Source organism: Pogoniulus pusillus, chromosome 17, assembly GCF_015220805.1.
Source record: "Pogoniulus pusillus isolate bPogPus1 chromosome 17, bPogPus1.pri, whole genome shotgun sequence".
In the NCBI taxonomy this organism is placed as follows: Eukaryota; Metazoa; Chordata; class Aves; order Piciformes; family Lybiidae; genus Pogoniulus; species Pogoniulus pusillus.
Window position 1 is genome coordinate 23648540 of NC_087280.1, and position 23783 is coordinate 23672322.

General features: G+C 55.6%; 2 long non-coding RNA genes across 2 annotated transcripts; both read right to left on the minus strand.

The window, feature by feature from the left end:
- Positions 1 to 3109: 3109 nt before the first annotated feature.
- On the minus strand, positions 3110 to 4368 carry LOC135182730 (uncharacterized). Its single transcript, XR_010305300.1, has 2 exons — positions 4228 to 4368; positions 3110 to 3237 (listed from the first exon to the last, which is right to left on the minus strand). It is a non-coding gene; the product is annotated as an uncharacterized LOC135182730 (long non-coding RNA).
- Positions 4369 to 10751: 6383 nt separating this feature from the next.
- Positions 10752 to 18715, minus strand: LOC135182731 (uncharacterized). Its single transcript, XR_010305301.1, has 6 exons — positions 18264 to 18715; positions 15378 to 15732; positions 13405 to 13515; positions 11800 to 11919; positions 10994 to 11104; positions 10752 to 10897 (listed from the first exon to the last, which is right to left on the minus strand). It is a non-coding gene; the product is annotated as an uncharacterized LOC135182731 (long non-coding RNA).
- Positions 18716 to 23783: the final 5068 nt, after the last annotated feature.

The following is a 23783-nucleotide window of genomic DNA, read 5'->3' on the forward strand; positions in this document are numbered from 1 at the left end:
CTAGCACAGCCTGAGAGGCAGAGCTCCTGGGGCACAGGGTAAGAGGCTGTCAGCAGCCCCAGCAGCAGGACCATGCCTCTGAGCCCTCATCTCTGGGTGCTACACGCTGCTTTCTCAACACAGGGTTTGCAGAGTGGTGAACAATGCTGCTAGAGCTCAGCATCTCATCTCTCCCTGCCCATGGTGGCAGCAGCTGGGGCTCAACAGCATAACTGTGTTGCCATCCCTTGCACCAGCCTTCCCAGACACGTGCTGGGAGTTGATGCTACCTTACAGGAGGGGCTCTTGCCGTGGGAAACAGCTACCATGAGCTCTGCTCACCTGGGGAGAAAGTCAGGCTTGGTGGGGAGGTCTGTTTTGGCTCTGCAGGAAAGTGCTTCACTATTCCCACTGGGATGGACTAAATAGGGATTACCCTGGGAGACCTTGGAGCACAGGAGGTGCTGATAGGGATGAAGGTCTGGCATGTGGGCCCCAGGTGACCTCTCTAACACTGCTCTCAGCCCCTGTGAGCTGCAAGGGAAGGTGAAAGCAGCAGCCTGGTGTGTGAGCAGTGGCAAATGTCCTGCCAGAGTGTCTGCAATAAACAAATCAATAATTAAGGGAGGATGTCCATTAGCCTTTGAACACACTCCAGGTGAAGCTGGTTTTAGTTGTTCCAAGGAAAATGAGTGGGGTGAGCAAAGGAGGGGGGCTGAAAAGGGCCAAGAGGTGCAGAAGGGTGAGGTGCAGCTTAAGGGTGAAGAAGGGTCAGGAGAAGGAGGGTGAGATTGGCCAAGCAGGCAAGCTGCAGGATTAGGGATGTGGGTGGGAAGCAGCCAGGCTCAGGAGAGGGATGTGTGCCCTGGCAGGGGCTGGAGGTGATGTGCATGAGCATACTGCAGGTGTGCCACATGCTGGAGCTGGGAAGTGAGGATGTGCCATGAGACACCAGGCAGGAGCTGTGCAGAGGAAGCAGATCACCCATGCTCCTGTCTCCCAGACCTTCCCACGCCTGGCAGGCAGAGAGCCACCACCAGAGCTTCTGTTTCTGCATTAGTGGTGGTGCTCAGGGCCTGCCCCAGCTCCTGGTGGGTTTAGGCTACCAGACCCTAGCAGATGTTAGGCGAAAGTTGGGTAAGAGAAACTCATCTCAGCCCCAGCCCTTGCACACTGACTCAGGATCACTAGAGCAAGGTTGTGCATTGTGGCTCTGGCTGTGGCTGCTGCTGGCTCAAAACCATCCCCATCAGCTGAGCAAAGGCTCCAGATGTCTGCACCTAGACCAACTGGCAAGGTTCCCTCTCCTTGAAAATGCCTGGTCCCCTGCTGCAGACCACTGCCTCCCCTGAAGCAGCCTTACCAACCTCACACTTATCTGTTCAAGGCTCAAGATGCCAATAACTTTCCAGCCTCCTGTCCAGCCAGCTCCACACCTACAGTCCAAGAGAGCATCCTACAGTGGGAGATGATCTTTCAGGTTATTTTGATTGGTGTTAGGCACCAAGAGGTTGAGCACCTCCCTGGAAGTGTTTAAGAGGAGGCTGGATGAGGCACTTAGTGCCATGGGCTAGTTAATTAGAAGGGGTTAGGTGATAGGTTGGACTTGATGATCCTAAAGGTCTTTTCCAACCTGGTTAACTCTGGGATTCTGTGAGCTCTAAGATCCTCACATTCTCCTGGGACACACTGACAGGGTAGGAAGGCAGAGGAGGACACCAAGCAACCCCTGAAGACGCCTGGGCAGCAGTGCCAACTCTGTGCTGGGCTGCAGCAAGAGCAGTGTGGGCACAGGGCAAGGGCCTCTTGACTCTGCTCTCCTCAGACCCCACCTGCAGTCTGGAGCCCCCAACACAAGAAGGACATGGAAGTGTTGGAGCCAGTCCAGAGGAGGCCACCAAGATGCTGAGAGGGCTGCAGCAGCTCTGCTCTGAGGGACAGGCTGAGAGAGTTGGGGCTGTGCAGCCTGGAGAAGAGAAGGCTTGGAGGAGACCTTGGAGTGGCCTTGCAGGATCTGAAGGGGGCTACAGGAGGGCTGGGGAGGGACTATTGACAAGGTCTGGTAATGCCAGGAGGAGGAGGAAGAATGGGTTTGAAGTGGCAGAGGAGAGATTGAAACTGGATGTTAAGAAGCTATTTGCAGTGAGAGTGGTGAGAGACTGGCACAGGTTGAGGGTGGTGAGACACTGGCACAGGTTGCCCAGGGAGGCTGTGGAGCACAGAAGCACAGAATGGGATCAAAGCTGGGTGCTTCTGGGCTCCACAACCTCTCTGGAGGTGTTGAGGACCAGGTTAGAGCCTTGTTCTAGTGGGAGGTGTTGCTGCCTATGTCAGGGGGTTGGAACTGGCTGAGCTTTGAGGTCCCTTCCAACCTGAACCACTCTATGACTCTATGGCTGTTCCCCACACTGGCAGCTATATCCTCCCTGCCCTGCCACCTTTGGTATCAACTGGGGAAAAACGAAGCCCAGGACCTCCCAGTGCTGGTAAATCTTTGTTCTAGGAGAAGAGGCAGGTCCCTGAGCAGTTCTCAGCAGTGAGCACTCCCTCTCTCACCCCACCCGTTTGAGAAGAGGCTCTCCCCATCCTTACGGAGCAAGAGCTGTCTGACATGATTTATGCCTACTGCATATCCGAGCTGGCTTGCCACAAGCCTCTGCATCTGGGCTAGTGCTGGCAACCACACGAGAGCATCACTAATGTGAAACCCAACCCACCTTCTCAGTGGGCTGGGGCCCCCAGGGCCCATCTTCCCATTCCACACACACCCCCCCCACGCCCCAGCTCAGCACCCGCTCCCCCTGCCAGGCAGCGCTGCGGTCTCTGAGAGCTAAACGCATCGACAGCTGATGGTGCAGCAGCATTAACCAAAGCCCTGCCAGCCCTGCTCCTCCTGGGCAGCTGGGGAGGCTCTGGAAGGCCCTGGGGAGGGATGGAGACAGACTTCTACCAGGTGGAGCTGCTCAGGCACCCGGGGCAGAGCTTCCCGGGGAGCCTGAGCCGGTCCAAAACCACCTCAAAGGCTGGGGAGTTTTCATCCAGCACAGAGCTGCCACGGTGAAGAGCTCTCAGTGAGCCACTTGTGATGCAGCTCAGCTGAGTAAAATAAATAAAAGTGGCTAATGACTGATTAAATATTAAAGGGCTGCTTGCTTTATTGCAGATCCTGGGAAGACTGCACACAGCTGGAAGCTGGAGATGGCCTCCACAGCTCGAATGACCAAGGGGAGCTGAAGTGTCACCAGGTTCTTCCTTCTGCTGTAATGAGAAGTGCCTGGGTAGACCTCTGCTTCCCACCAAGGCAGAGGTGGGGCCAGCAACCATCTGCTTTGGCTGCTTGCATGCAAGCTATCCAAAAGGAGCTTCTGCAACCCAGGTGGAGAAGCTGAGCCTCCAGACCAGGCTGTGCCAGGCATTCCTGTCTGTCTGTACAGGCATTGCTGGGCTGAGCAAGCAGATTCAGTAGTAAATTGCTTCATCATGCTACAGAGATCCTCTCACCTATCTCAGTGATCTGCCAGAGCCTTCTAATGAAGCTATGATAAATATTTCCTCCTACTGCCTACTTCTTTTCCCACCTGTCCAGTCAAGCCCACACCATTTCACTGGCCCCAGCAACTGATTTCCATTCATTCCTCTTAGGATCATAGAATCACTCAGGTTGGAAGAGAGCTCCAAGTTTATCCATCCCAACCTAGCACCCAGCCCTAGACAATCAACCAGACCATGGCACTAAGTGCCCCAGCCAGGCTTGGATTCAACACCTCCAGGCACAGCCAATCCACCACCTTCCTGGGCAGCCCATTCCAATGCCAATCACTCTCTCTGCCAACAACTTCCTAACAACATCCAGCCTAGACCTGCCCTGGCACAGCTTCAGACTCTGGCCCCTTCTTCTGTTGCTGGATGCCTGGCAGCAGAGCCCAACCCCACCTGGCTACAGCCTCCCTGCAGGTAGTTGTAGGCAGCAATGAGCTCTGCCCTGAGCCTCCTCTTCTCCAAACTAAACAACCCCAGCTCCTTCTTCATGTTCTCCTGGAGATCCACCTCCTGGTGCTGTTTGTTAAGCCCACCTACAACATCACATGCTGCTGTGGTTTTGGTGATGGGTGAGATCTGCTGGAGAGGCTGGAGCAGACTGTGTGAGGCTCTAGCAACTCTGAGTGCTCTAGACCCAGGTCCACCACTCTGATACCTCAAGGAGAGCAGGGGAAAAACACCACCATATACCAAGCAGAGCACTCTCACCAGGGGGACGCTGTGCTGAGCCAGAGGAAAGCAAGGGACTGTGGTCCAGGGTGCAAGCAGGCCCCCAGGCTGGGCAGGCAGCACACCTCCATCGGGCAGACACACGTGAAGAGCACATGCTGGCTCCGCAGGCAGCTTGCACTGGGAAGAAGAGACACATTTGGTTACCAAATAATTCCCTCAGCACCATCTGGTTGCTTGTTCCAGTCCCAAAAGCCCACTGGAGAGGGCCAGATCCTGATCCTAACCACAACTTGCTTCAGAGTTGCTGCAACTAAGCTAAAAAGCATTTGTCCTGGTGCCAATTTTGGTTTCATTTTCTAAGACTTTTTAATTTGGCAGAGAGGAGCCCAAGAGGTGGCACAGCACAACATCTGCTCCTGTAATAGACAGGAACTGAAGATGAGCCAGCAGTGTGCCCAGGTGGCCAAAAAGGCCAATGGCAGCCTGGCTGGGAGTAAAAGTGCTGTGGCCAACAGGAGCAAGGAGGGGATTGTCCCCTTGGACACAGCTCTGGGGAGGCCACAGCTCAAGTGTTGTGTTCAGCTTTGGGCACTGCAATACAAGAGAGATGTGGAGGTGCTGGAGTGGGTCCAGAGGAGGGCAATGAAGACCTCATTGCCATCCACAGCTACCTGAAGGGACATTGTGGAGAGGCTGCTGCTGGGCTCTGCTCACAGGGAAGTGGAGAAAGAAGGGGGAATGGCCTCAGGCTGAGGTGGGGAGGTTTAGATTGGACATTAGGACAAAGTTTGTCATGGATAGAGTGGTCAGGGAGTGGAATGAGCTGCCCAGGGAGGTGATGGAGTCACCCAGCCTGGATGTGTTTCAGGGTGGTTTGGCTGTGGTGCTCAGGGCTATGGTTTCAGGTGAATCTTGTAGAGTAGGGTTCTAGGTTGGGCTTGGTGTTCCTGAGGGGCTTTGCAACCTGCCTGGTGCTGTGATTCTGTGATCTGCACCAGTCCCATCTCTGGAAGCCTCCAAGGACACTACTGCCCTGTGCCTGCCCCTTCCCCTGCCATCTCTGGCTGGCCACAGCTGCTGCCCAAACACAGAGGGACGCTGCTGGGTTAAAATCCTGGTCATCAGGAACTCCAAGGGAAAGGAAAGGAGGAGTGCCAAATGGCAAAGGCTGAAATCAATATGGGGAGAGCTGTTATTTAAGCTTCTGAGCTCGGGGGGACTGCAAACGTTGGAGAGCAGTGGAATAAAAATGATACATAAAGTGACAACATCATCATGTCTCTATCACTGACGCCCTTAGCAGCTGTTTGGGCTGAGCAACAGGAGTAAATCCAAATCTGTGCCTGCTGCCCAAGGCTGCCTGGCACTCCTAAGGGGGCACTTTGTGATCAGAGAGAGAGGAAATTGCAGAGTATCTTTGCCAGCCAGATCGTTTTTAACCTCCTTTGGTCTCCATGCCCTGCAAGCCTGGAGGATGGCACAGTCACAACCCAGCCCCGGGGCCAGCTCTTCTAGGGGAGCTTGGGTTTTGGCTGCAGACAGGGGAGACCCCATGGGGCATGCCAACAACTGCAGGGTGGCAGTGAGGGTCCCTGGGCACCAGGAGCAGCCTGCTGCCACAGCCAGGACCTGCCCGTGCAGGACCCCAGTGCCTTGGCTGGTTGTGAGCCGAGCTGCACCGCAAAGGCAAGGCTGGGGAGAGCGCTCTGCAAACCGGGAGTGAAAACACCAGGCCAGGGTGCAAAGTGTCCTCTCTTCGCCTCACAGCCTTCCTCACACCCTCTTAGCACCCTTTAAAGCTTCCCCACACCAGCACCGAGCAGTAATGGGTTTGTTTCTCTCTGCTGGTGGAAAATCGAGACTCCCCCTCCCTCCAGCTTTCTCTGCCTCTCCATCATCTCTTCTCCTCCTCAACAGACCCTGGAAGCCTGCAGACTCCAGCTCTGCCTGCAAGCTGCCCCTCACTGCCAGCCCCCCACCCCAGCACATCCTCCTGCCTGGGCCTGCATGGATATCGGGAGGTGACATGAGTCCCCCCCCCAGCTGCTACCTGGGAGTGGGCTGGGCTGCTGGACAGCCCGGAGGGGCACCAAGGCACGAAGCACGGCGCTGGGCGCTTGGGGAAGCAGAGGCACATGCGGGAGCAGGCAGAGCTGAAGCGCCGGGCTGCGGGAAGATGCTGCGGGAGGATGCTGCAGCCAGGGGGTTCCACTGCCACCTTAGGGAAAGCCAAAGAAATGCTTCACCTGAGCGCGGGGAGCGATGTCGCTGTCGCCTTGGGCTGGAGGCTGCAAGGCCAAGGCAGCAGAGCTGGGGGTGCCGAGGGAGTTAACCCCGCTCAGGGCTGCGCTCCGCAGCCGCCGCAGGAGCCCGGCTGAAGGGAGCAGCAGAGCCCCGGGCACAGCCCGGCCACAGCAGCGCCCACCCAGGCCCATGTGCTTGCCAGAGGAAGAAGAGCAGCCTCGGGCTCGCAGGGAGGACATCGATCAAGCTCCTGGAGGAGCTCAGAGCGCTCCGGCAGAGCGCAACGCGGCGCCAGAGCTGAACGAGGCAGCGCAGCCCTGCCCGGTGGCACCGGGGTATGCCCACCGGGGCTGAGGTGGCCAGGTGGATGGGGACAGGGAAGAGACAGATGCTTTTCTTCTCCTTGCTGGCCTTGGCACCCTGCTCCTGACCATAGGGAAACCTTCTCTGCCCCAATTGCCCTGCCCAGACTCGTCCCCAGAGCTTTGCCCACCGTCCCCAGCTCCTGTAATCCATCCTACAACCCCAGCACCAGCTCGTGGCCACGTAAATCCATGCTCCAGGACTGTGGTGTCCTCCTCTCCTGCCTGCACCCAGCTCCCACGCAGCAGAAGAAACGGGAAGGGAAAAGGGGACTCTGGGGGGGGACTGTGAGCCTGCTGAAGGAGATCAGAGATCATTGCTGCTTCAGGATAGAACGTGGGACAGCAGGGACAAAGCAGGGCTGCAGAACGGGGGATGCTGACAGCACCGCATGGGATGGGTTCAGGGGCTGAGGGGCAGGATAGAGCTGCACTCTGTTTGGAGAGGTATGGCATCCAGGAAGGGTCAGGGCTGCAACAGCAGCTCTGCAGAGCAGACAACCACATCCAGAGAGTGAGCATGGGCCAGTGGGAGAGAAAGTGCCCAGAGAAACCTGAGAGCATTGCCTGCTCTCCACTGTCCCTCCTGCTTGCAGCTTCTCCTGCTCTGAGAGAGCTGGAAGGTCTCAGGTGAAGCCAAGGACACAGCCCAACCCAGCTTCTTCCACACTTTCCAATGTTCCTGGATTTTGGTTCCTTCCACCTCCTCCAAAAGCTTCATCTGCATCTGGGAGCTGGGGATGGGTAGTTTGAGGAAGAGGAGGCTGAGAGGAGAGCTCATTGCTGTCTACAGCTACCTGAAGGGACATTGTGGAGAGGCTGCTGCTGGGCTCTGCTCACAGGGAATGGGAGACAGAAGAAGGGGGAATGGCCTCAAGCTGAGGCTGGGGAGGTTTAGATTGGACAGTGACAGAACAAGGGGACACAGCCTCAAGCTGTGCCAGAGGAGGTCAAGGCTGGATGAAAGAAGGAAGTTGTTGGCAGAGAGAGTGATTGGCATTGGGATGGGCTGCTCAGGGAGGTGGTGGAGTCACCATCCCTGGAGGTGTTCAAGACTGGACAAGGCACTTAGTGCCATGGTCTGGATGTCTGGGCAGGGCTGGGTGCTAGGTTGGACTGGCTGAGCTTGGAGCTCTCTTCCAACCTGCCTGATCCTATGATTCTATGACCTTAGGACAAAGTTTTTCATGACAGAGTGGTCAGGGAGTGGAATGAGCTGCCCAGGGAGGAGGTGGAGTCCCGAACTCTGGATGTGTTTCAGGGTGGTTTGGATGTGGTGCTTAGTGCTGTGGTTTAAGGTGAGTCTTGTAGAGTAGGGTTCTAGGTTGGATTTGGTGCTCCTGAGGGGCTTTGCAACCTGCATGGTGCTGTGGTTCTGTGATCTCTCCTGGCAGTGCTCAGCTTCCACACATGACCCCAGTTGAAGACGCAGCAGGGAGCACCTCCACGGTAGGTGCTTGGACTGCCCCTTGGGTACTGGGCATGTTGGGAGCAGAAGAAAGGAGGCAGAAACAGAAGCTCAGCACCAGCCTTCAGCTCTGCCTCCATTTTTGTGAAACAGCAATTAAGTGGCAACAACCCTGGGGAAGTCAGGGGCATTGCTCATTCTGCTCTGCACAGGGACTCAGCTCCCAAAGCAGGGGAAGCAGGAGAGGTTGGGAGTGCAGGCAGAAGGCAGCTGCATCACCTAGAGACCTCCTAGAGTCTTAACCCCGGGGCACCAAGAAAAGCTGAGAGAAACTTGCTGGATGGAAGCCTCCCTATAAGCAGCAGGTTAAGGCAAGTTTCCTTGGATACAGGGAGCACTCCAGCTGCTTAGCAAATGGCCAAGAGGAAACTCCAGCCTTGCTTTACAAACCAGGCAGGGACTAATGCCACCCTCTTCTGGCTGCAGGGCAGCTGGGAAGAGGAAAACTGCAGGCCAAGGGTACACCAGATGGAGAGAGGATACTGATGCCCACCAGGCTGGGATGTAGGCACTGTGGGGTTGGGTTCTTGCCCTGCCTTGGTTTTCAGGCTGGTCCTTTGCAAAGTGCTCATCTCTAATGAATGGATCATAGAATGGTGTAGGTGGGAAGGGAGCTCAAAGCTCAGCCAGTTCCAATCCCTTGCCATAGGCAGGGACACCTCCCACTAGAACAGGTCACTCAAGGCCTCATCCAACCTGGTCCTGAACACCTCCAGGGAGGCTGTGGAGCACAGAAGCACCCATGTGATCTTTGATCCCATTCTGTGCTTCTGTGCTCCACAACCTCCCTGGGCAACCTGTGCCAGTGTCTCACCACCCTCACTGCAAACAACTTCTTTCTAACATCCAGTTTCAATCTCCCCTCTGCCACTTCAAACCCATTCCTCTTCCTCCTGTCACCTGTGCTGATGAGCAAGGCTCCTCTAGGATGATTTAGTGCCAGAGAAGGTGCTGAAGGATGCTCTCATGTCCACATCCGCATCTCAAGATGCATCCCACGAGCAGGCAAACAGCATTGTGCAGCCTACTGAGCTGCCCAGCCAGGAGCTATGGTGGGCAGCTGTGTGCAAAGGAGACTCACTAGAAGCATCTCTACCCAGAGAGGTGGAAGAGTTTTTCCAAGTAATTAAGCAAGGAAGAGGAGCTGGGAGAAGCCCTGTGAGCAGACATGACAAGCAGCTCTGCTCCTCGCTGGAAACACGGACTGCAAACGGCTCCCGCAGGAGGCAGAAGAGGGAAGGCAGAAACTCATGCATAAGAAAAGGGAGCAGCTCTTACAGCCCTCAAACCTGGCCTCCAAATTCAGGAGCTGTCAGGAGGCACAAGGCTGGTGGGGAAGAGGACGAGGGGACTGGAGCATTGCCTGGTGAGGAGAGGCTGAGGGACCTGGGGCTGCTTAGGCTGGAGAAGAGAAGACTGAGAGGGGATTGAATCAATGTCTCTAAATCTCTGAGGGCTGGGGGTCAGGGGAGGGGGACAGGCTCTGCTCACTGCTCCCTGGGATAGGACAAGCAGCAGTGGATGGAAGCTGCAGCACAGCAGGTTCCAGCTCAACACAAGGGGAACTTCTTGGTTGGAAGGGTCCCAGAGCCCTGGCACAGGCTGCCCAGAGAAGTTATGGAGTCTCCTTCTCTGGAGCCTTTCCAGGCCTGTCTGGCTGTGTTCCTGTGTGCCCTGAGCTAGATTGTGTGGTCCTGCTGTGGCAGGGGGGTTGGAGTGGATGATCTCTTTGGGTCCCTTCCAACTCCTTACATGCTGTGAGCCTGTGGGTTGAGGCCATGATGGCAACACTGGACGAGGCCCCTCACATCCCTTTGCACAGCAGACCAAAGGGAGCTGGCTGGGAAAAGGAAGGTGAATCATAGAATCATAGAATCAAGCAGGTTGGAAGAGAGCTCCAAGCTCAGCCAGCCCAACCTAGCACCCAGCCCTGGCCAATCAACCAGACCATGGCACTAAGTGCCCCAGCCAGGATTGGCTTCAACACTGCCAGGGACGGTGACTCCACCACCTCCCTGGGCAGCCCATTCCAATGGCAATGAAGTCCAAGCAGAGGCCTGTTCACCTGGTATGGTACTTTCCAGTTGGCAACTGGGTAGATGTTGGAGAGGGCTAAGCTGAGGCAATGCCAGCCTGCAAGGGAGATGAGAATGGCCACAGGCAGAGCTGTGCAAGAAGGGGTGGAATTCAGCTGCCCTTCGGCACAGAGCCGCTGTGGCTGCTGTAAGTGGAGGGGGAAGGCACACAGCTGCGTGTGCCCCTGCTAGCTGCTCAGCTAACACAGCCCAGCAATTCCCAGCTGGGTGACACAGAGCCCTGCTTGGGCTCCCCCAGCTATTTTTCAACTCTGCTGCATCTTTCCCTTCGCTTCATCAAGTGATGGTTAGGCAGAGGCTGGGAGATGACACCAGCAGCAACACAAGGGAAGGCAAAGCTTCCACACCAGTGCACATGGCTTGACAATGCAAATAGCTTGGGCTAGGCAGTGCATAACTATATATTATTAAGCAGCAATAAATGAACAAATTTCCTGTACTTGCCTGGTGGGGAGGGGAGGGAGGGTTCAGGAGAACCAGCAGCCTGCTTCACTCCTTCCTCAGCTTGCCTCCATCCAGTGGCTCCTTTGCCCTGCCTGTTTGAAATTGATTCAATTAAGGCTCTTTGTGCATGTGGCTATAATAAAATAGGGACAATTAAACCTAATAGAACTCAAGTAGTTGTGTCCTACCCTTCTTATGCTTTCTTGTGCCTCTTACAGCTTCCCACGAGGTGCCAGGATGAATTCAAATGGAGCAGGGTGGAGGGGTCAGGGTTTGGATAGTCACAGATGCCCAAAAGCCTGCAGGGAAGATAAAGACAAGCTCCCAAGCCTGCATTGTCCAGAGGTCATCCCAGGTGCAGGGGGGGGTCTTGTAACAGGGAACATGAAGAAAGTATTAAACAGGGGTGGCCTGAGTTAGAGCTGGACCCCAGCTCAACAGGTGAAGCTAGGTGGAAAGCAAATACTTGGCTCTGTTGAGGACACCTGGTGGCTCAGCATGCCTCTGAGGACTGGGTGACACCAAGAGTGCTCTAGGTGTGAGCTGGCAGCAAGATGCTCCCAGTGCTGCCACTAAAGAAGTGGAAAAGGTAAATGTACTCAGCAGGCATTGCCACAGCAACACCTCATAAGGAGCTGAGTCCAGTGCCATGGGTGCACATCCAGGCCCCCAGCAGTGGGAGGAGAAGCTAGGGTTGGGCTCTTCTGCCAGGCAACCAGCAGCAGAACAAGGGGACACAGGCTCAAGCTGTGCCAGGGCAGGTCTAGGCTGGATGTTAGGAGGAAGTTGTTGTCAGAGAGAGTGATTGGCATTGGAATGGGCTGCCCAGGGAGGTGGTGGAGTGGCTGTGCCTGGAGGTGTTGAAGCCAAGCCTGGCTGGGGCACTTAGTGCCATGCTCTGGTTGGTTGGCCAGGGCTGGGTGCTAGGTTGGGCTGGCTGAGCTTGGAGCTCTCTTCCAACCTGCTTGATTCTATGATTCTATAAGGAACAGACCTTTGGGTGATCTTCTTGCAAGGTCCATGCAGCAAGTTGGAGCATTTCTCACCAACAGAGTCTTCTGTGCACACAGCAGAGGGATCAAGGCCACATCACATCAAAGGCTGGGCTTAGGACCTGAGAAGTTAGATGGGGAGAGCTGCACTTCTCCCCCAGAACTGGCTGAAGAGTGTGTGGTTATAGGCATGGCCATCAAGGAACCACAAAGCCTTTTAGCATCCATTATTTGCAACAGCTCCTGAGCAAACAAATGTGACCACATCAGTCACCAGGCCCATCCCCAGATGAAGCTGCTCCCATCAGCCTATGCCTCCCCCCCAGCAAAGAACAGCTGACCCTGAGGAAGGGTGGGACAAGCCCATCCCTCTCTCCCTTCTCCATGTCAGGAAAGAACAAAATGGGGATCTCTCACCTCTCCTTCCTTCTACCCTGCCCCCTTCCAGAAGGTCACCTGCAGGCTACATCTTCCACCCCACGTCAGCAGAATAAGCCCCACTCCTGGGCAGGTTTGGTTTGGAAGACATGAGCATGTCCCCACCAGACTCCCATTTCTAGGCAGCAGCATGGAAGAGCTGAGACATCAACACTTAAAGGCCAGGTCCATGGCAGGACCTTCCTTCAGGGCTGGGAGGATGTTCCTTCAGCCCAGCACTGATGTAGAGGAGTTCCAAGCTTGGGGGTCAGAAAGAGGAGGCTCTCCTGGGCTGGCATCACTGAGCAGATGCTGGGACTGTCTTGGCAGAGCAGAGACTGAGGAGGCCTGCAGGTGCCTCTTCCCAACCACAGACCTAGCCTGGTGTCAGAGCCATAGCTGCTGCTTTGCCTGCACCCCCTCTGCCTGCTTGCCTGTTTATGCTCAGGCTGCCAGCTTAACAGCCTGGCTTATTTAGTTATTTTATTGCCCTCCCCCTTCTACCCCTCTCTCTTTTCCCTTTTGTCTTTATACATATACATATACACACAGGAGTTGTGCTGCACTTCTTGGTAAAGCACTTAAATCCATTTTAATGCCCCAGTTCTGCTCCTCAGTGACAGGCTGGTGGTTAGGCTAATGCGTCCTGCTCACCTCGGGGTTACTAATGAGGTCACAGCAGAGGCAAGCTCCAAACTGAATAATTCACTAATCAGATGCTGCAGACTCCAGTGGTGAAATTTATTTCTGACACCTAAACAGCAAATGGCTTTGTGGGGACACACAGGCACACACAGACACACACACGAGTGCACAAGTGTCTGTGAGGATGCTTCCCCTTCCTTCTTTCCCTTCCTCCAAAGCTGATTTTGGGAGCTGGTGCTGTGCCATGCATTTAATGATGAGTCTTACCACAAGGCAGATTGGCCCATCCTGAGCTCAGGGCAAGGAGGAATTAGTGTGATGGGCACGGGCAAGGAGGGACCAGCGAGATGGGCAAGGGCAAGGAGGGACCAGTGTGATGGGCACGGGCAAGGAGGGACCAGTGTGATGGGCACGGGCAAGGAGGGACCAGTGAGATGGGCACGGGCAAGGAGGGACCAGTGAGATGGGCACAGGCAGGTCCATTGGGCTACTCATGCTGGCTGACTGGGTGTGATCAAGGCAAAGCTTTGGGGTCCCAGACTCACTCATGTCCTGCACAGAGATTATCTGGTACCAGGCTTCTCCTGCCCCCAGCCACGGGGGGAACTGCAGGGCCCAGCATGCAGAGGGAGTCACCATCAATTGAGAGGAGGAGCCTTGAGACAAAGGACAAAGGATTTGGTTTAGTTTTTTCTATCTTTGTAGCTGCAAATCCAGCAAATGTCTGCACTGAATCACAGCCTCCAGCCTGGGGAACTATCCCCTCTAGGATAAGCCTCCCAGACCTCCACTCACCTCTGCCTCACATCCAGTGAGGTCCCTCTTGCTGCTTTCCTGTACCAAAAACAATGTCCTGTGCAACCCCCAAGCTCCTCCAAGAGAGGATACAGTAATAATCCAATTAATTAGTATTGCTAATAATAAAAGTCACAGGCAGTCATTAATAATTACCACTCTGCATTCCTGGAGGAGGCAGCAGGCTGAGGAGTTTTGCTTCTCTGTTGTTAAGCCAGAACCCAGGCAGCTAACAGCTGCCTGGTGGGTGCTCAACACAGTGGGGGAAAAATCTCCCCCTTGCCTTGGACCTGAGTCTAGCTCTTGGCATCACCCTGGCCACTGATGTCTACATGGATGAGGACACCCTCCCAGGTGCTGCCATCAGCTTGGGCACTGCTGCCACCACCATCCCAGGACAACATCAGGCCACTCAGGCTGCCAGCAAGGTGCTTTTCACTGACAAAGGGGTCCCCAGGCCCTCCAAAGATATTCAGTACCACCAAGATGAAGCCTGAGCAGTCACAACAACTTCTTCTTTAGGAGGATGTTCTTCACAGTGAGGGTGCTGAGACACTGGCACAGGTTGCCCAGGGAGGTCGTGGATGTGATTTTTGATCCCATTCTGTGCTTCTGTGCTCCACAACCTCCCTGGAGGTGTTCAGGACCAGGTTGGATGAGGTCTTGAGTGACCTGTTCTAGTGGGAGGTGTCCCTGCCTATAGCAGGGGGTTGGAACTGGCTGAGCTTTGAGCTCACTCCCAACCTAAACCATTCTGTGATTCTATCTCTCCAATTCAGAGGCTCAAGAGGAGGAAGAGTGGATCTCAGTGGAGCCACAGCTGGTGGATTCCTTGCCTTAGACATCCACAGCCCCGGGCAGGGCAGAGCAGTCTGCTGGTCACAGAACTCCCACCCCCTGCCTTGCAGAAGGGTTGAGCAGGGGTGAAGGAGTTCATCCTTGCCAGAAGCCACTCTCTGAAATGCAGCCATTCCCCTGGGGTGAGAGCCACATATGGCCCAGCACAGAAACAAACCCTAAGATGCAACACGAGCAGGGAGTGGAATCTCCTCACTGCTTCCTTTTGGTATCTCTTTGGTGCTGATCCCTTTTTGCAGCACTGCCAGGGATGAGGCAGCAGTAAATCCAGGCTAACACAGCGTGGAGCCACAATGGCTCAGTGATGAAACCTCTCAGCACAAGCAATGACCTGACAAGAAGCCATCTCCTCTGGAAAAGGGTCCAGAGCCCAGCAGTGTGAACCCCAGCATGGCCCTGGGGAGGAGGGGAGCGTGAAGGGCACAGCGAGAGCAAAGCGAGGCAGATGCCACAGGCATGGCAAGGTGGTGGAAGGGGAATCTCCAGCCTTGGAGAATCCAGCAGAAACAACCCTCACCAACTGGAGCAGTGTACCAGGGGCCAAGAGAGCCTCCTCTGAGTGCCAGGCACTGCCAGGCTCCCCGCCCAACTGCTGAGCAAGATTATGTGATAAATGATTGCATTAGTCTGGACAGCTTCTCATTTTCCTCCAATCTGGCCTGTCTGCCCTCTTAGCACGGGGCTCCTGATAACATTTCTCCCTTCACTGACTTCATTTTTCCTGTTAGCTTGTCAAGCTGTCAGGGGGAAGAAAGGAGAAGCATGGACAAGGCTGCTACTGTCTGTGCTCCGAGACCATCCTGTGCCTCTGCTGTCCCTGTCCTCCCTCTCCTCCCTGCCCCTTCCCAGGCAGGTGCCTACCCACCTGCTCCAATTCTTCCTCAGAGACCTCCCTGGGCATCAGGCACATCCCCCACTTCAGTGACCCCTGATCATGCCAAGGATGCAGTGAGGGGTTGGGGTTGTAGAAGTTGAGGTTAGAAGGTGCTCTGCAAAGACTCTCTGGCTGAAGAGTTCTGCACTGACAGCAGTTTGAGAGGGAAAGGCTCACGGCTGCTGTGTTGGGGTGCACAGATGATGCTTGTAGCCCTTCTGAGTGAAGCAGATGCTCCTGTCCTGGTTGATTGTTGTTGGAGGGAGCCAAACTGACAGTGGGAACCAAGCCAAGCTTGTTCTGGTAGAGCTTTCTTCTTTTCTGTACAGCCTGCTCGGCGTTTGTGCTGTGAAGAGAAAATGGGGAGGGAGGGGGGAGGTGGAAATTAGTTTTCAGCAGAGTTCTGCTGTGTAATGTTCAGCTTGGCACCCAGGCAGCCAGCAGCACCCTGGGGTGGGAGCTCCAGGGTCCCCTGGTTCCGACCAGGGGCGTGGTTGGGTGAAACAGCCTCATCACCCACCTCATCTCTGGTTCCCCTTAAGGTTTTGGGTGGTGTTGAAGGGGGAGGTGGGTGAGCTCGAGGCTTAGCCTGACTTGGGGGAGAGACACACAGCCAGAGCTTTGCACTTGGATCTCTCCTGGGTTCTTCTGGCTAAACCAGTGATGAAGCAGACTCCCCTGCTGCCACACATGGAAGGTTTTGAGAAACCCAAGTCTGGAACATGATTTCCACTTGCCTTGCATTGCACCTCCCCTGCAGCTTCAGCACTCAGCACATGCTGCCTAACCAGCAGTGCCTCCTGGTCCAGCTGCCTCAGAAACCTCAGAAACCTCCAGCCTGGAAAAGCCCCTCAGGGTCACCAAGTCCAACCAATATCCCTACTCTACAAGGTGCACCCTAAGCCATAGAATCAGCCAGGTTGGAAGAGAGCTCCAAGCTCAGCCAGCCCAACCTAGCGCCCTGCCCAACCAACCAGACCATGGCACTAAGTGCTCCAGACAGGTTTTGAGTGCCTCCAGGCACAGCCACTCCACCACCTCCCTGGGCAGCCCATTCCAATGCCAATCACTCTCTCTGACAACAACTTCCTAACAACATCCAGCCTAGACCTGCCCTGGCACAGCTTGAGTCTGGGTCCCCTTGTTCTGGTGCTGGCTGCCTGGCAGCAGAGCCCAACCCCACCTGGCTACAGCCTCCCTGCAGGCAGCAATGAGCTCTGCCCTGAGCCTCCTCTGCTGCAGGCTGCACACCCCCAGCTCCCTCAGCCTCTCCTCACAGGCCTCTGCTCCAGGCCCCTCCCCACCCTTGCTACCCTTCCCTGGTCACCTACCAGCACCTCAACATCTCTCTGGAATTGAGGGGCCCAGAGCTGGACACATATCCCCAGGCACCACATCTAAATGACTTTTAAACCCATCCAGGGGCAGCAGCTCAACTGCCTCCCTGGGCAGCTCATGCCAGTGCCTGACCACTCTTGCTGGTAAAAATCAATCTCCTTGCATCTAGTCTAAAACTCCCCAGTGGCAGCTTGAGGCTGGGTGGAGATCACAAAAACATACAGAACAGGACTCTTCCCTCCTAACCCCAGTGACACCATCCCTGGAGGTGTTGAAGCCAAGCCTGGCTGGGGCACTTAGTGCCATGGTCTGGTTGCTTGGCCAGGGCAGGGTGCTAGGTTGGACTGGCTGAGCCTGGAGCTCTCTTCCAACCTGGCTGATTCTATGATCTAAGAGATACTCAGCAGCTCCTCTGCGGCTGCATTCATGTTTCTCCCTTAGCTTAAACAGCAGGACAGTAACACTTGCACCTTCCACTCGTGCCCCACACTGAAACCCTGAGGTGCAAGACACCCCACAGCTGCAATCCTCCCACCTGAGTGGCAGCAGCACTAGGAACGGTGGTGCTGGTACTCGGCAGCATTCCTAGGCTGTTTCCCTGCTTCGAAGAGCTTTGGGAACATAAAATAGCTCTCCCAAGCCCTCCCGGGAGGGAGATGGGGAAGCCTAATCATTGCTAGGAACAGATCCTCACCCTGAGCGTCAGGAGGAGGAACCTTCACACCTCCTCCCTCCCAGCCTCCCCGCCCTACATCTCACTCCTGCATGCCAGTGCAAGGGTTAACAGCCGACTGCGATCACCTCGGAGAGGCAGCTCCACTCGGAGGGGGCTGGCTCGCTGGGCTCGCTCCCCTCCGCCGCATGGCAATGAGCAGATCAAAGAGCAGCAGCGGCGAGGCGCAGATCGATGCGGGGCGAGGGCAGCGCAGCGGCGGGCAGGGAGCGCGGCGGGGCCGGCGGCAGCCTCCGCTCGCCGAAACCTTTGCTAACCTCGTTAGGGAAGGGCCGGGCTGGGGCTGCCGAGCCCCGGGAGCGGCGTGGGGATCAAAGATCCCATTCGGTGCTTCTGTGCTCCACAGCCTCCCTGGGCAACCTGTGCCAGTGTCTCACCACCCTCACTGCAAACAACTTCTTCCTAACATCCACTTTCAATCTCCCCTCTGCCACTTCAAACCCATTCCTCCTCCTCCTGTCACTACAAGACCTTGTCAATAGTCCCTCCCAGCCTTACTGTAGACTCCTTTTCAGATCCTGCAAGGCCACTCCAAGGTCTCCTCCAAGCCTTCTCTTCTCCAGGCTGCACAGCCCCAACTCTCTCAGCCTGTGCTCACAGCAGAGCTGCTGCAGCCCTCTCAGCATCTTGGTGGCCTCCTCTGCACTGGCTCCAACACTTCCATGTGCTGCTTGTGCTGGGGGCTGCAGAACTGCCCCCAGGACTGCAGGTGGGGTGTGAGGAGAGCAGAGCCAAGGGGCAGAACCCCCTGCCTTGCCCTGCTGCCCACACTGCTCTTGCTGCAGCCATGCAGTTTAGCTCTTTACCTGCTGATGAGTCTCCCCGTTGAACTTGTCAATACTCCCATTTGCGCCCTTTGAAGCAGCTGAAGCTTGGATACAGCAAGCAGCAATCAGGTGGATCTGCAAAGAGTTTCCACACACTTCATCTCTGTGGATTTGACAGGTGAAATATAATTCAGGAGGAGAAAAAGCCTGAGCTGAAGCTAGGGGTCAGCTGAGAAGGAAGCTGCAGAGACATGGGAGATGTCTGGGAGATGAATTGCTAGACGTGGGCTTCCTGAGGAGCCAGAGCTCTGGCAAGGCTCTGGCTGGAGGTGGGCAGGCAGCTGTAGGGTGCCTTGCTCCTGCTACAAAGGGGTGAGATCCTGATGCAACCACAAGCTGCAGCTGAAGAGGCTGAAAAGCCTCCCAGACCCTATCAATGGAATTTCTGCCCCTTAGCTCTCCCAGCTGTCAACCACTACCCTGCCTTAACTATGCTGTTCCCTCTGCTGTCCCTTTCAGAACTGCCCGGGGGAGGGGGGAGTTGGTGCCCACAGAAAACACCAGACTGGTGTCTGAGGCAGTTGGAGCACCACAAAGGGGTCCTCCAAATCACTGCCAGAGGGATCCTCTCTCAAGGAAGGAGCCTGTTCCAGTGGGGAAGGAGAGGACTCCTCTGCAGAGCAGATCTAGCTCCTGGTGTGCAGCTATTTTCAGACAATTAATCTCTCAGAAGAAGGAGGTATCAGTCACTGCAGCACTGATGAGCTGTCAGCCTGCTCTTCACTGGCAGCACTGCTTGCTTCCCTCCCCATCACTGGAGAGAATCTGAGGCTCCCCCATTGCTGCCAGCCCCTGCCTCAGGCAGTTTCTTCTGCCTCTCTGAGGCCAGCATGGCAGGCCCAGGGCTGGGCTGGGAGCAGGAGACACTCCTCAGCCTCCTGTGCTACCTCCCAGCTGCCTTTCCATGAGATATGCTCCCTCTCCTTGCTGCAGTTCAGGGGTGTGCCCTGCCCAGCCCTGTAGAGGCATGGGCCAGGAAGGGATCTTGTGGGTCATGAAGAGCAGCTGTGCTAGTGAGGAGCTGCAGCAGCCTCTTAACCCTGCTCAGCCTCCTCTCCTTGCTCCTTCAGGCACAACACTCCAGGGATTTCCCCACTTCTCTCTCCTATTCTGGTTTAAAGGAGGCAGGGACAAGGTGGGGAGACACCTAAGGACTGGGGTACATGGTCTGCAGGAAGGACCTAAGGACAGGGGTATGTGGTGTGCAGGAGGGACCTAAGGACTGGGGTATGTGGCCTGCAGGAGGCACCTAAGGACTGGGGTAGGTGGCCTGCAGGAGGCACCTAAGGACAGGGGTATGTGGTGCGCAGGAGGGACCTAAGGACTGGGGTATGTGGTGTGCAGGAGGGACCTAAGGACTGGGGTAGGTGGTGTGCAGGAGGGACCTAAGGACTGGGGTAGGTGGTGTGCAGGAGGGACCTAAGGACTGGGGTAGGTGGTGTGCAGGAGGGACCTAAGGACTGGGGTAGGTGGTGTGCAGGAGCTGTGGTAGGTTGGAGGAAGCAGCAGGTTTAGGAAAGACAGAGGTAGTCCTCTGCAGCAATAGTTTCTCCTCCTGAGCTTGCCAGCTCAAGTGGTGGTGGCCCTGGCCAGCCTGACCTAGGGTAGGGTGTCCCTGCCTATGGCAGGGGGGTTGGAACTAGATGATCCTTGTGGTCCCTTCCAACTCTGATTCTGTGATTCTGACTCCCTGTCCATCCACACTGCTTCAATCCTTCTTCTAATCTTTTCTCTGCTCTGGACACCTGCAGGACTCTGCACCACGGAGACCTGCAGCCCCCTGGGCACATCTGAAAAGGCTTTCTAGCAGGGATACATCCCAGACAGACACTCCAGGAGCCTGCTTTGTTTCCCACTACATGCTCCCAGAGCCTCTCTGGGATCCTGTGGAGTCTAAGGAGGGAGAAGCTTTCTTTAATTAAAAAAAGCCCATTAAAACTTCCATCCATTACCTTTGAGTACCCTGTCTGGAAGAAGAGTTCAATTGTCCCAGAGGGAAAGGCTGCTCTGCATTTGGACAGGGACACAGAGCCCAGTGGACCATGGAGGTATCAATCCTCCAGAGTGGGCAGAGCATGTGCAATTATAGCGCCATGCCAGGGTTTATGGCCGTGCAGAATCTCTCCAGCTGGCATTAAAATGCTGATGAAGTTGGTTTGTACTTTTCCCAGGAGGTTGGGATCCAGTGTGGGTCATCCAGCTCTGCCAGCCCTCTCTTCCTGCCCTCCAAGTACCAGATCACCCCTCACTTGGGCTGAGCCTTGGAGGAAGAAAATCAGAGTCCCATATGGAATCACAACATCAGTCAGGGCTGGAAGGGACCACAGGGATCCCTTGTCACAAGGATCATCCAGTTCCAACTCGCTCTGCCATGGACACTTCTGTGCTCCACAACCTCCCTGGGCAACCTGTGCCAGTGTCTCACCACCCTCACTGCAAACAACTTCTTCCTAACATCCAGTTTCAATCTCCTCTCTGCCACTTCAAACCCATTCCTCCTCATCCTGTCATTACCAGACCTTGTCAATAGTCCCTACTCAGTCCTCCTGTAGCCCCCTTCAGATCCTGGAAGACCACTCCAAGGTCTCCTGGAAGCCTTCTCTTCTCCAGGCTGCAGAGAATCATAGAATCACAGAATCAGTCAGGGTTGGAAATGACCACGAGGATCAGCCAGTTCCAACCCCCCTGCCATGCCCAGGGACACCCTACCCTAGAGCAGGCTGCACACAGCCTCAGCCAGCCTGGCCTGAAACACCTCCAGGGGTGAGGCTTCCACCACCTCCCTGGGCAACCCATTCCAGCCTCTCACCACTCTCATGCTCAACAACTTCCTCCTCACATCCAATCTGAACCTACTCATCAACTACCTCAACTCTCTCAGCCTGTGCTCACAGCAGAGCTGCTGCAGCCCTCTCAGCATCTTGGTGGCCTCCTCTGCACTGGCTCCAACACTTCCATGTCCTGCTTGTGCTGGGAGCTCCAGAGCTGCACCCAGGACTGCAGGTGGGGTGTGAGGAGAGCAGAGCCAAGGGGCAGAATCCCCTCCCTTGCCCTATGCCCACACTGCTCTTGCTGCAGCCCAGCACAGGGTTGTGTCTGGGCTGCACTCACACTGCAGCCATTCTGGTCTGGATTTCCCAAGCCTGCCACATCTCAACAAGGGGAAGCCAGTCCGTGGAGCAGCAAAGGCTTCAGGCAGCCTGCCTGCCTGTGCCATTCCCAAAGAGGCAGCTCCGTGTAGACACTCTTTGTGGGAGAAGAGAGATTTCCCTTCCAGCACAATTACTCCGCTTGGAAGCACACTAATTAGCCTGGAACAAAGTGGCTGGAGCGTCCGCACGGGGAGAGCTATTGTGGAGGAGCTGAGTCTGTCACAGCTATTCTGGGCAGTTCCCTCTCACAAACAGGCCATGAGATTCAATTTTCCTCCTTTCCACCATGAGATGAAAGGGCTGTGCTCACCAACTCCAAATTATCCCAGCCTTTCCCAGCCCATTTCTGAGTCCTGGCTTGATTGTCCTGAATCCTCCTCATTTTGGGACTCCCTAAATTCCTTTTGGAAGAGAGGGAGATGTAAATCAGGAAGATTTATCCCAGCAGGACTCTGGACCCTTTCCAAAGGGTGAGGTCTAACCCAGCATAAATTAACCCAGACAATGGCAAGTGAGGACAATGCTCTGAGCATCCCAGGAAGACACAAGGGCTTACGCAATGCCTGTTTACCAGACAAAGGGACAGGCAGAGTGGAAAACCCTCTCCAGAGCCAAGAGGCTCCAGAGGCTGCAGTACCCTCTCTTAACTCCCACTGTAGCCTTTCAAGGCATTGTGCACTTCACAGAGTCATAGAATCATAGAACCAACCAGCTTGGAAGAGAGCTCCAAGCTCAGCCAGCCCAGCCTAGCACCCAGCCCTCACCAAGCACCCAGACCATGGCACTAAGTGCCCCAGCCAGGCTTGGCTTCAACACCTCCAGGCACAGCGACTCCACCACCTCCCTGGGCAGCCCATTCCAATGCAAATCACTGTCTCTGGGAAGAACAATTAGCCTTTAATTAAGTCCACCTTGCCCCACCATCTTCAGAGGGAAGTGATCCTCCCCCTCTACTCTGCACTGCTGAGACCCCACCTGGAGTCTTGCATCCAGTTCTGGAGCCCCCATTACAAGAGGGATGTGGAGATGCTGGAGTGTGCCCAGAGCAGGGCCAGGAGGATGCTCAGAGGCTGCAGCAGCTCTGCTGGGAGCACGGACTGAAAGAGTTGGGGCTGTGCAGGCTGGAGAGGAGAAGACTCCCAGGTGACCTTCTTGTGGCCTTCCAGTATCTGAAGGGGGCTACAAGAAAGCTGGGGAGGAACTTTTTAGGCTGTCAGGGAGTGACAGGAGTAGGGGGAATGGAGCAAAACTGGAGGTGGGGAGAGTGAGGCTGGAGGTGAGGAGGAAGTTGTGGAGCAGGAGAGTGGTGAGAGGCTGGAATGGGTTGCCCAGGGAGGTGGTGGAAGCCTCATCCCTGGAGGTGTTTCAGGCCAGGCTGGCTGAGGCTGTGTGCATCCTGCTCTAGGGTAGGGTGTCCCTGGGCATGGCAGGGGGTTTGGAATTGGCTGCTTCCTGTGGTCCCTTCCAGCTCTGATTGAGTTGGAAAGCAAAAAACAGAAAGAAAAGGAAAAAACCCCAAACAATAACATAGAAAAACCCCAAACTCCAAGACAATCAAACCCAACAACTCTACAACTTGCTCCTCCAAGCTGGGCTGCCTTTCTGGCCCTGATTCCAGCCGAGTGAAGCCAGGCTGTCCTTGCAGAATGATTTTGCCATCTTGGGAATGATTAGAGAGCTGCAGAATGCCTGCAGCTCCCCACGGAAGGACACTTCCATTGGCTGCCTCGTTCGATGCCGCCCGGGTTGAGCTGAGGAGGTTTTCTGCCATTGCCTCTTCGTGCTCAGCCTGCCTCAGCACCAGCAACGGAGCCAAGGCTGGGAGGGGGTCAGAGGGCAGTGGCAACAACCAGGAATCTGATTTACAGGGAGATGTTTAGAAGGCTGAACCCATTTTGGCTGGCTGAAGCAGAGGACTGAGCATGCATCCACACAGATCTGCGCGGGCAAGAGGCAGGAGCTGGGGAAGGTGGAACCTCCCTTGTCCTGCTGCCCACACTGCTCCTGAGCCAGCCCAGGATGCCATTGGCTCTGCTGCCCACTTGGGCACTGCTGCCTCAGCTTCAGCTCCTCTCTCCCACCACCCTCAGGGCCCTCTCTGCCTGGCTGCTCTCAGCCACTCTGGCCCCAGCCTGTAATGCTGCTTGGGGTTGTTGTGGCCAAAGTGCAGAACCCTGCCCTTGGCCTTGTTCAGTCTCATCCCCTTAGCCTCTGCCCACCCATCCAGCCTGGCCAGGTCCCTCTGCAGGGCTCTGCTACCCTCCAACAGCTCCACACCTGCTCCTAGCTTGGTGCTATCTGCAAACTCACTGATGCTGGACTCAATCCCCTCGTTCAGATCACCAAT